Consider the following 11,757-nt stretch of genomic DNA (forward strand, 5'->3'; position numbering starts at 1 on the left):
TAACAACAAGAGGTATGTATTCTATTCTTCTATGTGATTTTCGAAAAAACTAGAAGCATGCTACGTTTCCTTTTGTGTTCATAATGTTGTATGACTAATAGTGAAAACATAGATCCGAATCTTGGGTTGCATGCACACATAGGATTGATTGTATAAAACCCATCAGTATCAAGGACCCAAGAATTAGAATAGGGTGAGTTATTAGACAATATAGTCTAAATACCTGCATGGTTGGGTTTCACTTTCCCATCCTTAACATCTTGCAAGTACTTTGGGCAGTTTCGATTCCAGTGCGACTTTTCATGACAATAGAAGCATTCAGCCTCTTTAGAGTTAGCAGAAGGAGTGACGAAACCTTTCTTGGTTCCACTTGAAGAGGAGCCATCAAGGGACTTTCCCTTGGTACCCTTCGAAGGGCTCTTCCTCTTCTTTCCTTTGCCTGGCCCGATTGCCAAGACAGGGGCCGCGGTAGGAGTAGGAGTAGTAACAACCGACTTACCTTTAAGACCACTTTCTGCAGTCTTCAGAAGTCCTTGAAGTTTGTTGAGTGTAACTTCCTCCTTGTTCATGTGGTATGTCATTCGGAATTGATCATAACACGAAGGTAAGGAGTGCAAAATAATATCAATTGCCAACTCCTCTGGGAAGTTCGCATTCAGTTTCAGTAAACGGTCCACATACCTTTGCATTTTCTACATGTGGCCCGTGATGGGTTCACCATCCTTCATCCGGGTTGTTATCATGGAGGAGATGATTTCATACCGCTCTTGACGAGCACTGTGATGGTAGCGGTCCATCAAGTCCTGGTGCATCTCAAAAGGGTAATAGTCCTCATAGGACTTTTGGAGCTCAGCTGTCATTGTGGCCAACATGATACATCCCACTTTGGTGGCATCTCTCTCATGTGCCTGGTATTTAGCGATCTCCTCAGGAGTAGCAGACGACTCATAAAGTTCCTTAAGCTCCTTGTTGAGGACATATTCTTTGTCCTCATAACGAGTGACCATCCTGATGTTCCTGATCCAATCCATAAAGTTGGATCCATCGAAGATGACTCTCCCACAAAGGTTCATGAGAGAGAAGGAGCCGGTAGGGTTTGAGCCAGAAGCAGCATTGTTGGAAGACATCTGAAAAGAAGAAAGACAAGTTTAGATTAGATATAAAGATAGTCCTTAATAAGACACCCAAATGTAATATTAAGGCTAGGACCCAACACAATATTATATAACTTAGAAGAGGGATGTCGTAATCCAAGCTATAAAATATTTGAAGGTGGGTGAATGATGATTCACCAATTTCCACCATGAAAAACGAAATAAGTTATTAGGTTTTAATTGGTTTTGAAACTCCTAGATTCTTTGAGATTCATTGAACTTTTCAATGGCATGTTTCAATCTCGAGTGTGCCCTTCAAGTTTTGTGACTGGGATACCGAGGATCACAAAACAAGGTGTGAAGTAACCATGCAAATTACTTGGTACTCTTAATGGTTATCACTCAATCGATGTGCCGGTTAACCACATGCGCTCCACCGACCTATGATAAACTTTAATCCACCCTTTGCCTACCTTGTTAAGTCCAGGTTAGTGTGCCGGTTAACCACACACGCTCCACTAACGACTTAAGCAAAGTGCAAAGTGTAATTTCATGGGTTAGCACCTTATTCACATTTTCCTAAAGTAACTAAGATTGGGAATTTATAAAAACATTTAGTTACTTTACATTCATCATACTTTTAATGAGGATTAAAGTCATTGTCCTACCCGTTCGGCTAACGACCCTCCACCAGTCAAGGAAGCGGTGGGTGAGAGTGGACACCCATTAAGCTGCCATTTTATAGGAAACAACCTTATACCTCCCTTATAGACCGGCTTCGTGAATGAGACCTACTAACGGTAAAACCACTTGTTCTTATACATATATAATTATTATTAAACTTATAATATTATAAAGTATAAGGGTTGAATTTTAACTTTTAAAATTCTAGGGGTTGGAACTAAAGTTTTACCAAGTTGTGTGAGACTTTACATGTTCCAAAACTTGAGGGCAAGTTTTGTAACTTTCAAAACTTTTCATCTTTCATAACTTATGAGTTAATGGTTTATTAAAATGAGAGACTTTTCATGTTATGTAACCTATGTGTTTCTTTAATGGACTTTAAAAGAATGACTTTTGGTAATCCATAACTTGAGGACAAATTATGGATTCCATTAAAACACATAATGATCAAGAATTAAACTACCAAGCAAGTTGCAAATAATTCCTATGATATTCTAAACTCATAAGTTCATGAACATTCATATCAATAATTTCAAGAATCATAAAAACACATATAAGACTTGAAATTTTGATAATAGCTATTGAAAATGGATTAGCATAACCATTACACCATCTAAAACAAGTTTTATAAGACCAAAACAGTTTAGGGTAATGTTTCTAGTCCATTTCCAGCAGCAAAACACAAAAATATGCACTCTGGGCATTCTACTCGTCGAGTGCATGAACCTAGTCGACGAGTAGGATGATTTTAAGCATGGACTCGTCGAGTCCCCCCATGTACTCGGCGCGTTCCTTCAGCAGAATGCAAAATTTTCGACTTTTTTTCAACAACTTGCATCAAGTATGAAGAAAACAAGCCTAGTCTCTGATACCACTGATGGGTTTTGAGCATTCTAACACTCCTATGGTGTACATGCAACCCTAGAAACCTTGGATCTATGTTTTACTAAGATACATGCAAATTTGCTTTTCCAAGGTTCTTAACCTAACTAGCATGGCATGGGGAGCTTTGAAACTTAATAATCTAGTAGAGTTACATACCTTTTAGTAGTGGTTGATTGCTTGGAGTTTGAGAGCCTAGCACCAATAATGTGGATGCATCAAATGGAAGTCACAAATCACCACAAACCTTGGAAACTTGAGAGAATGGTAGAACACTTCTTGAAATCGGCCCACCCTTGTTCTCACACAAAAACTAGTGTCATTTCAAGTGCCAAGGACTCCTTTATATAGTGTGGTGGATTAGGGTTACATCCATGTAAACCCTAATACCCATGACCTTTCATCTCCATGAGATCCATGGGTTAAAGCTCCATGGACTATCCATGGACTTACCATGCAAGCCTAGCCCATTCTAAATAAGCATTAGCCCACACCATATAAATACAAGAGTCCATATTTAATTAGTCACACTTTTGATCACCAAATTAATTCTAAATTAATTTTAGATCAATACTAATTAAATAATATGATTTCATATTAATATATTAGAACTTATAATATATTAATAAATCATAACTTATACTATTCTCAAAAGATTATCCATATAAATTGTTCGGGTGAAGTGCAACCCAAATGGACCATGTTGGGTCGGGTCAAGTACATCTCAAATATAGTTATGGACTTAGACACCTTATCCAACAAGTATATGGGCATTTTTGGTGAAAAGGGGGGTCATTCTCGGGTTGAGCTTGTCATGAGAATGTGGTCTCAGATCTGGACTCCTTTAGGCCCTCATGAACATATAGTTCTCAACTTTATCTAGCCCTAGCCCTTTTCCATGTCCTAAACCTCTTCCTAAGGCTAGTTTTGAGTGTTTTAGCTTCGTGAAGCCTTGCATGCATGTAAAGTTAGCAACTTTACGTGATAACTACACCCTAGGAGCCTAGATCTATAGTTTGGAGCCTTGGTTTCGCTTAAAAGCGTCTGATTGAGAAAAGGACTGAAGGAACTTGACGAGTTGCATAGCCAACACTATGAGTTGGATGAGGGTTTCCCGCTTTCTGGATTCTGCATGAAGTCGGCGAGTTAACAATATGAATCGACGAGTTGGTTAGGATTTTTCCTGATATTCTGGATAATGAATGGACTCGACAGGTTACTTGGTAACTCAGCGAGTTGACTGGGGTTTTCGCGACTTTCTGAGTTCTGAAGGAACTCGACGAGTCTGTAAGCTGCACTTAATGAGTTGGGTCAACATGGATTGTTGACCTTGATCGTTGACTTGACTTTGACCAAGGGTTGACCCAGTTTGACTTCTGAGGGTATTTTGGTCATTTGGGAATTTATGGAATTGGATCAATGATGGTTGTAGGTGTTGGTGTTTGGAGCCGTGTTTTGGGAGTTTGATATTTTAGTTCCGATGGACATTGTAAGGTAAGTTTTCCTCACTATACTCAAGGGTCGAAGGCACCAAGGTCGGCCCTTTGGATTGTTATCCTGCTTTATTGTTAGTGTGATCTGTTAGATCGGTATCCTGGTAGATAGGATGTTGCCATGTTTAGTGAACTATAGATCGGTTTGTCTGTCTGTAGACTGTTATGTGATTATCTGATATATGTGTACATGATTGATTAGTGGTTAAGGCTCATTTGCTTTGTGCAAGAGCCAACAGACCGGGGCAATCCAATCCGATGGTTGTGGGCCGAGAGTATTCCATCCTGAGGATGATTGGACTCATAGTATGTGGGCATTCCAACGTTGTGATGGTTGTGGGCCGAGGGTATACCATCCCGAGGATGATTGGACCCATAGTATGTTGGCATTCCAACCCGATGGTTGAGGGCCTGGGGCATTCCAACCTGATGGTTGATTGGGCCCACAGTATGCTGTTATTAGATGTGTGTTATTTGTTGTGCGGGTATTTTTGGGGGAAACTCACTAAGCTTCGGGCTTACAGTTTTGGATTTTGTTTCAGGTACTTCGGATGATCGCGGGAAGGTGAAGGCGTGATCGTGAACCTCCTCAAATTTTTATAATTTGATTGCTGGGATACTCTGATATGAAACTAGTTTAAAAACATTTTGTAATAAATAATGGTTTTTGAATGCTTGAAAAAGTTTTAAATTTTCATGAATTTTATGGATGTTACACAGACGTTTCCGCCGTTCTGGTTTGGGGGTGTGACATGGTCCATCTAAATTAATATCATACTTCTAACTGTCCACAAGCAACCAGATTCAAATTTAGCTTTCCTTCATGGATTGAACTTCACAATTCTAAATTTATTTCCCTCTGATAGCTCAAGGTCCTACTAGTGCTTCCATGTTGTTGGCAGCTCACCCATATTGATCAATGTATTTTCACTGACCACTACGCTTTTGCTTTTGTAGTTAAATGAAAACATAGAACTCATAAGCATTGCCAACTCAACTTGAAGTACATATAAATAAGAATGTGTCAAGATCAATACGACTCCCACTGACTTCTTGACATATGAGTTTTCTCTCAAGGAACATTCCTTGACGAGTTAAAACAAATATTTAAAAGTTTGTGTGGATTCTAGACAAGAAAACACTTCATAGAATAGGTCTCATTTTATCTTTTGTTTCTCGATTAACGAATACATCACAAATCCAACTCTATATGTGCTAGAGTAATAAAAAAATAGTATGCTACATACTTCGAGGTGTTTTCAACCTTGTTAGTTTGAAATGAGTTTCAAGATATGATTCGTAGTTACTAGAGCATGGCTCTACAACTTGATTTGGAATGAAGTATGACTCATATCTTGATCGAACTATATCCAACAATATTTGATTCCTCGTCTTAGTCATACAATTGCACTAAGATATTTTTTCAAGGATCAATTGTGATATAAATCCACAATCTCTTGATCGAACTATATCCAATAATATCTTTTATCTTTCTGCCTAATAGATTCTTCTTATTCGTTCTACTACTCTTTGAACCTTTTCAAAGTATCAAAATTATGCTTAATCTTATAAGCAACCATATTTACTGAAACATCAAAAAATCATGACAAATAGAGTTATCGTTCTTTATGGTGGATCTGAATAGTCCATATCAACATGTACTAGATCCATTAATCCTTCACTTAACTCACATAAACGTGTGATCAATGCATTAGTTATAATTTTCCAATGAACAAGATTCTCATATACTATACAATGCGACTTGTAAAATACCAAGTATCTGTCCAGTTGGTGATGAGATTTCTTTTTACTTGGTCAATTATGACAATACCACACGCGATCTCATAAGAATCAAATCCACAATTAATATTGCTAATATTATAAATGTAACCAACACTTTCATAAATGCCATTGCAAGGAATTATAACAAAAAAAGGCAACTAGATAAACCAAAATTTCACTTTTATTGAAAATAAATTAAAAGTTGGAACTTGTCCTTACAATGCATAAAATGAAAACTATGTTTCTAGAGATTTCCTAAGAGTAGTAGCAATTTATTAAATTATCCCAACTCCTTAGTAGTAACTCCAAATTCTGATCTTCAAACCATGTGACCAAAGTCTATTTCTCATGATCAGATTAAGCTCACCTTGCTCAAGCTTCATTTTTTCTCTTAACTCCTTTAATACCATCAAAATGTGATCATCACAACATGTATTAAGAGTCTATGAATAGGAACTTATAAAACAATGGAGTCCGATAATGGATGTACCTGAAGTAGAGTCACACGACTTAACTTTTACTATCTCTAAGATCTTTTAGGTATTTTGGGCAGCTTCATTTCCAATGTCCCTTCAATCGGTAGTAGAAACATATTGACACTTTGGGGTCAACAGTCAACACATGGAACGATCCCAGAACTAGCCTTTCTCTTTACCATACGATCAAACTATTTGATCTTGGACGACCCCTTTCCATTGGGAAGAGAAATCTTTTCTGGATCACCATTTTCACCGTTGTCAATGTCCATGGAAACCTTGGAATTATACCTTGTAAGCATCTCTGCTTCGGATGTGCTTTTAAGCATTTTTGCTTCAGCAACCATCAACACTTGGGTCAGATCAGTAAGGGTCATTTCGATATTCCTCATATAAAAGTTCTCAATGAACTGATCATATGACTTTGGAAGTGAGAGAATAACCAAGTCAATGGCTGGCTCCCTTGGGAAATCGACACCCAATCTATACAACTTGTCAATGTACGATTTCATTTTCAGAACATGGGCACACACAAAGTTTCCATCTTGATGTTTACATACCAATAGGGATTGAGTAGTCTCATATCTTTCAACTTAAGGAAAAACGTGACGTTGGGAGAGTCACAGGAGGATGTGGAAGGGTCAACTAAGCATGGTGTCCAGTTCCACTATTTCCTAAGGAAGGGAAAAAACAATTTCACCTTGACTTCAAATTAGAAGACCATCTACAGGAGATTGAGAAAAACCATTTCCATAAGAATGAGGAATATCATTTCAATCTTTATAAGACATCTAAAAATGGGAGAAAAGAGAATTCAAGTTTGTTGATTTTAATCATTAATTATTAACCCAAATTTTAAATTAAGGCTAGGATCCATATTTTCGATTCGAACTTTGAAGAGAGATGTCGTAATCAAATTCGAATCTATTTTAGGTAGATAAGGCTTTTACCAATTCCAATCTTATGAAACTCCTAGATATTTTGAGATTCATTAAATCTTATCAATGGCATGTTTAATTTTGGATTATGCTCTCGCTTTTGTGGCTGGGATGTCGATGATCACAAACGAGATGTGAATAACCATACCAACCCGCTTGACAACCTCAATGTCATTTATCATCTCACATTGATGTGTCGGTTAACCACACACGCTCCATCAACAATGATAATATTCAATATGCCAATCATATCTCTTTAAAGTCCCTATTAGTGTGCTAGTTAACGACACACACTAACGATATATTAAAGTATGATGTGCGTTTTAATAGATTAACATACTTTTCACATTTTTCCTAAAGTAACTAGAGTGGAATTTATTTTTTTAAAAGAAGGTTCTACTACTTTTATATTATTATACCTTTTAATGAGATTATGTCATATCAAACCCGTTTGGCTAACGACTCTCCACCATACAAGGGAGTGGTGGGTGAGAGTAGACACTCAATGACAGTTATTTTATAGGCCGCTTCCTTAAACTCCCTTATAGTATGATTTCGTGAATAAGGCGTACTATCGATTTAATTGACTTGTCTTATACATATAATATATTAAACTTTTAATTATATATAGTATAAAGTGTATTTTAAAACTTTTCTAAAATACTAGGTTTAAATTTAAAGTTTCGAAATTAATATAAAAAATTAATTTAATTTAAAAATAAACCAATTCGTTTCAGGTAGTCTTCCACTATACTACTTTTCTCTCTTTAGAGCTCCCAAAAAAGTCATTGAGTCTTTGGAGAGTGTTAGAATAAAATTTATTTGGGGTGGTATTGAAGAGAAAATGAAAATTCATTGGGTTGCTTGGGATGTGGTGAATAGACCTAAATAAAAAGGAAGCTGTGGTATATGTTGCCTTAAATATTTAAATAGTGCTCTTCTTATCAAATGATGGTGGCAATTGAAAGTTGAAATAATGGTTTTTGGTCATCTTGCATTAAAAGTATACATAAAATCGATGGTGTGGATTTGAAGCCGTTTGCTAGATGTGGCATACCGGACACTTGACTTTCTACTTTCCAAATAAAAATGGAGCTTGAAAAATGGGGGATTTCGATTGATGACCTTTTTGAAAGAAAGATGGAAGATGGTAAAAGTACTTACTTTTGAAAGGATAAATGGAATGGAGAGTTACCACTTAAAATCATGTTTCCGAATTTATATAACATTGAAGCAAACAAAAATTGCATGGTTGTTGACAAGCTGACAGAAAAGGAAGGGGTTGTTTACATGTAACATCCCAAAATTCAAGACCAAAAATTTCATTTTTAATTAAGTTATTATATAACCAACAGTATAAAAACATCCATAATAACGTCACATGACAAGACCAAAGTATCAATAATCAAAACATGTTATCATAAAATAATATCAGAGTGCAATCCCAAAGATCTCATGTGCGGAAAACATAGTGTGATGCGCTTCGAGCCGGCTCCTTTCCTTTGAAAACGAAGTACCTGAAACCAAAACTGTAAACCGTAAGCATGAAGCTTAGTGAGTACCCCTATCATACTACATACCATACATAAAACATAATGTATAACATATCCGGGTACTAGCTACCCCTTCGGTCTCTTTCAACCGGTAACTTGCCTAGCATATCAGGGTGTTGGCCTAGCCCTTCGGTCCTGTCGACTGGTAACTTGCCTAGCATACCAGGGTACTGGCCTACCCCTTCGGCCCTGTCGACCGGTACCTCGCCTAGCATATCAGGGTGCTGGCTTACCCCTTCGGTCCTTTTGACCGGTACCGGGGACTATTTTACCCCCTACTCTACCACATAGCATCCTAGTGCATAAACATATAAATCATATACTGCCTAACTTGTCTGGGTGCTGGCATACCCCTTCGGCCTTATCGACCGGTACTGGGGTCTATCCTACCCCTCCTATCACATATTACATAACATCATGGCATACTATCACATAAAACATAACATACCAGATAATTATCACAAAGACAATTATCTAACAACCATCTCCTACTAGTGGGCCGGCATTGTGGCTGTAGACCCACTTCTACTGGAAGGTAACTCACCTAGCACTGCTGAAGTCCTACAGATGAAAACCCGGACTGTCCCGAACTGTCAACATCAAAACAATACCCAATTAATAATTGGGTTCCAACATATATCTATGAGTCCATGCTTAGGGTAAAAGACTACTCTATCTCTAACTTAGCTTGATTCAAGCTCAAGGCCCAATCCAAAGGCCCAAAGGTCTAACTGTGAATCAAAGCCCAACATATGGCCCAATTTTCCAAATTGGGCCCAAACCTTTACATGGTCTTATTCTTAGGCCCAACTATTTAGTCTAGTCCAAACATTTGGCATTTCTAATGGCCCAATATCTCATAATCATAAAGGCCCAATTATGGCCCATATATGGCCTAATTTTCCAAATTAGGCCCAAACCCTCACATGGGTCTTACCCTAAAGCCCATCCATAAATTCTTAGTCCATATGATTGTTCTTGGATGGCCCATCAATAGCCCAATCACCAAAGCCCAACAGAAAGGCCCAACTTAAGGCCCAAGTGAAATTAGGGTTTTCACATAAAATGACGATTAGGGTTAAGTGTTTCTCACTTAACCCATTAAGGAATTAATCCATTAAGTCCATTAATCTATTGGGTCAATCATGTAGTGTGGTCGGGCTTAATACATAATCCTAATCCAGTCATCCAAAATGCGAGTCCCGACAGTCCAAAACCCATATATCCAATAATACAGTTTTCTAAACCCTAAATAGGATTTCCAACCCAATCATAGCCGCCCAAAACTTAGTCCTTAGATCAAATAGGGCTTCATTAGGCCCACTAGGGTCTCATAAGGCCCATTAGGGTTTCATAAGTCAGGCACCACCCACTACCACCTCGAGTAGTGGTGGTCAACGGCGGCTCACAACGACGGCCACCACCTCACAGTGGTGGTTATGAGTTTCTTTTATTATTCTAGCATCGGTTAAATTATTACAAAGAAAAAACTAAAATAACTCACACACACACAAATACAAACACACACACACACACATAGCCACCCTAGTGGTGGTCGACGGTGATACATGGCGGAAGCCACCACCTCACGGTGGTGGTGGTGGCTGTTCTTCGAGAATTCCGGCCAAACAACACCCAAACACCACTTTACTGCAATAGAAAGACACACACATGCGTTTCTGTTGCAAAACTAACCCAACCACCCACCTGGTGGCGCACGGCGGTGGTGGTGACACGAGGAGGCGGGCAGCAGCGTCATCGGCGGCACAGCCGCATGGCGGCGACGGAAACAAGCGGAACAGTCACTGGAGTGCACGATGAGCGACGACATCACGAAGGGAAACGAGAAGTGGAGATGGTGGTGCGAAACCCACCGAGTACAGCAGGAGCAGCCACGCCTCACGGTTTTCCGGCGACCCATGCAAAGATCTTGCTGTTCACGATGTCACTGGCGGCAGGGGATGGTGGCGTTCCGATGGCGAAACTAGAATCCAGTCATCCTTCACGGCGGTTTGCGGTGGTCCCGGAGATAGGCAATGGATCACAGCGATAGGTGGTCGGAGTAGCTCCGACGACCGTTGTGAAGCTTCTATGGATGGCAGCAGAAGGCAGAATAATAAGAAAAAGAAGACACCTAGGGATGATGGCAGCGGCACATAACGGCGGAAAGGCTGCGTTTTACGACCGGCGGCGGTCTTGTGGTCACTGGCGGCCTTTCACTGATCAGAAAAATAGGGTGGTGGCGGCGCCGGTGTGGGAGGCATAAGGGTGGGGGGTGACGGCTGCACATCTGTTTAGGGTTAGGGTTTGTATGGGTTTTATACCCGAGCCCTACAAACTTATTGCCATAATGGAAAAAATGGCCCCTCCCTCCAGGAATCATTTCGATATAAATCCTATATTTACCCTTTAAACCCCACCTTCTAAAATCCTTTACAAATTAAGTTCATAATTTACTCTTTAGCCCTCAACATTCTAATTCATTTCAATTTAGGTTCAAATATCGAACTTCAGCCATGTTAACATTTTTAGTCCCTCCTCATGTCATTCTTTTCAACTTAAGTTCAGATAATTACCACGGAGCCCCTGTCTTCATAAATATTTACAACCTGAATCCGGATTTTACACTTTTAACCCCCAATCTCTAAAATTGTGACAATTAGCTCCTTAAGACCAACACCTTGCTATATAATTATTGATTTTAGGGCTACTATTCGTTCATTAATTAATTAATTTATTTATTTAAGAAATGGGGTGTCCCCCACTTAAATTAGATTTCGTCCTCGAAATCATTCCTTACCATTCCTTACACGCCCAACCACCCAAGTAACATGGTCACAATCCTAGGTACACCC

The sequence above is a fragment of the Lactuca virosa genome, chromosome 6 (assembly GCF_052849685.1).
Source record: "Lactuca virosa cultivar CGN04683 chromosome 6, Lactuca_virosa_CGN04683_v6, whole genome shotgun sequence".
Classification (NCBI taxonomy): domain Eukaryota; kingdom Viridiplantae; phylum Streptophyta; class Magnoliopsida; order Asterales; family Asteraceae; genus Lactuca; species Lactuca virosa.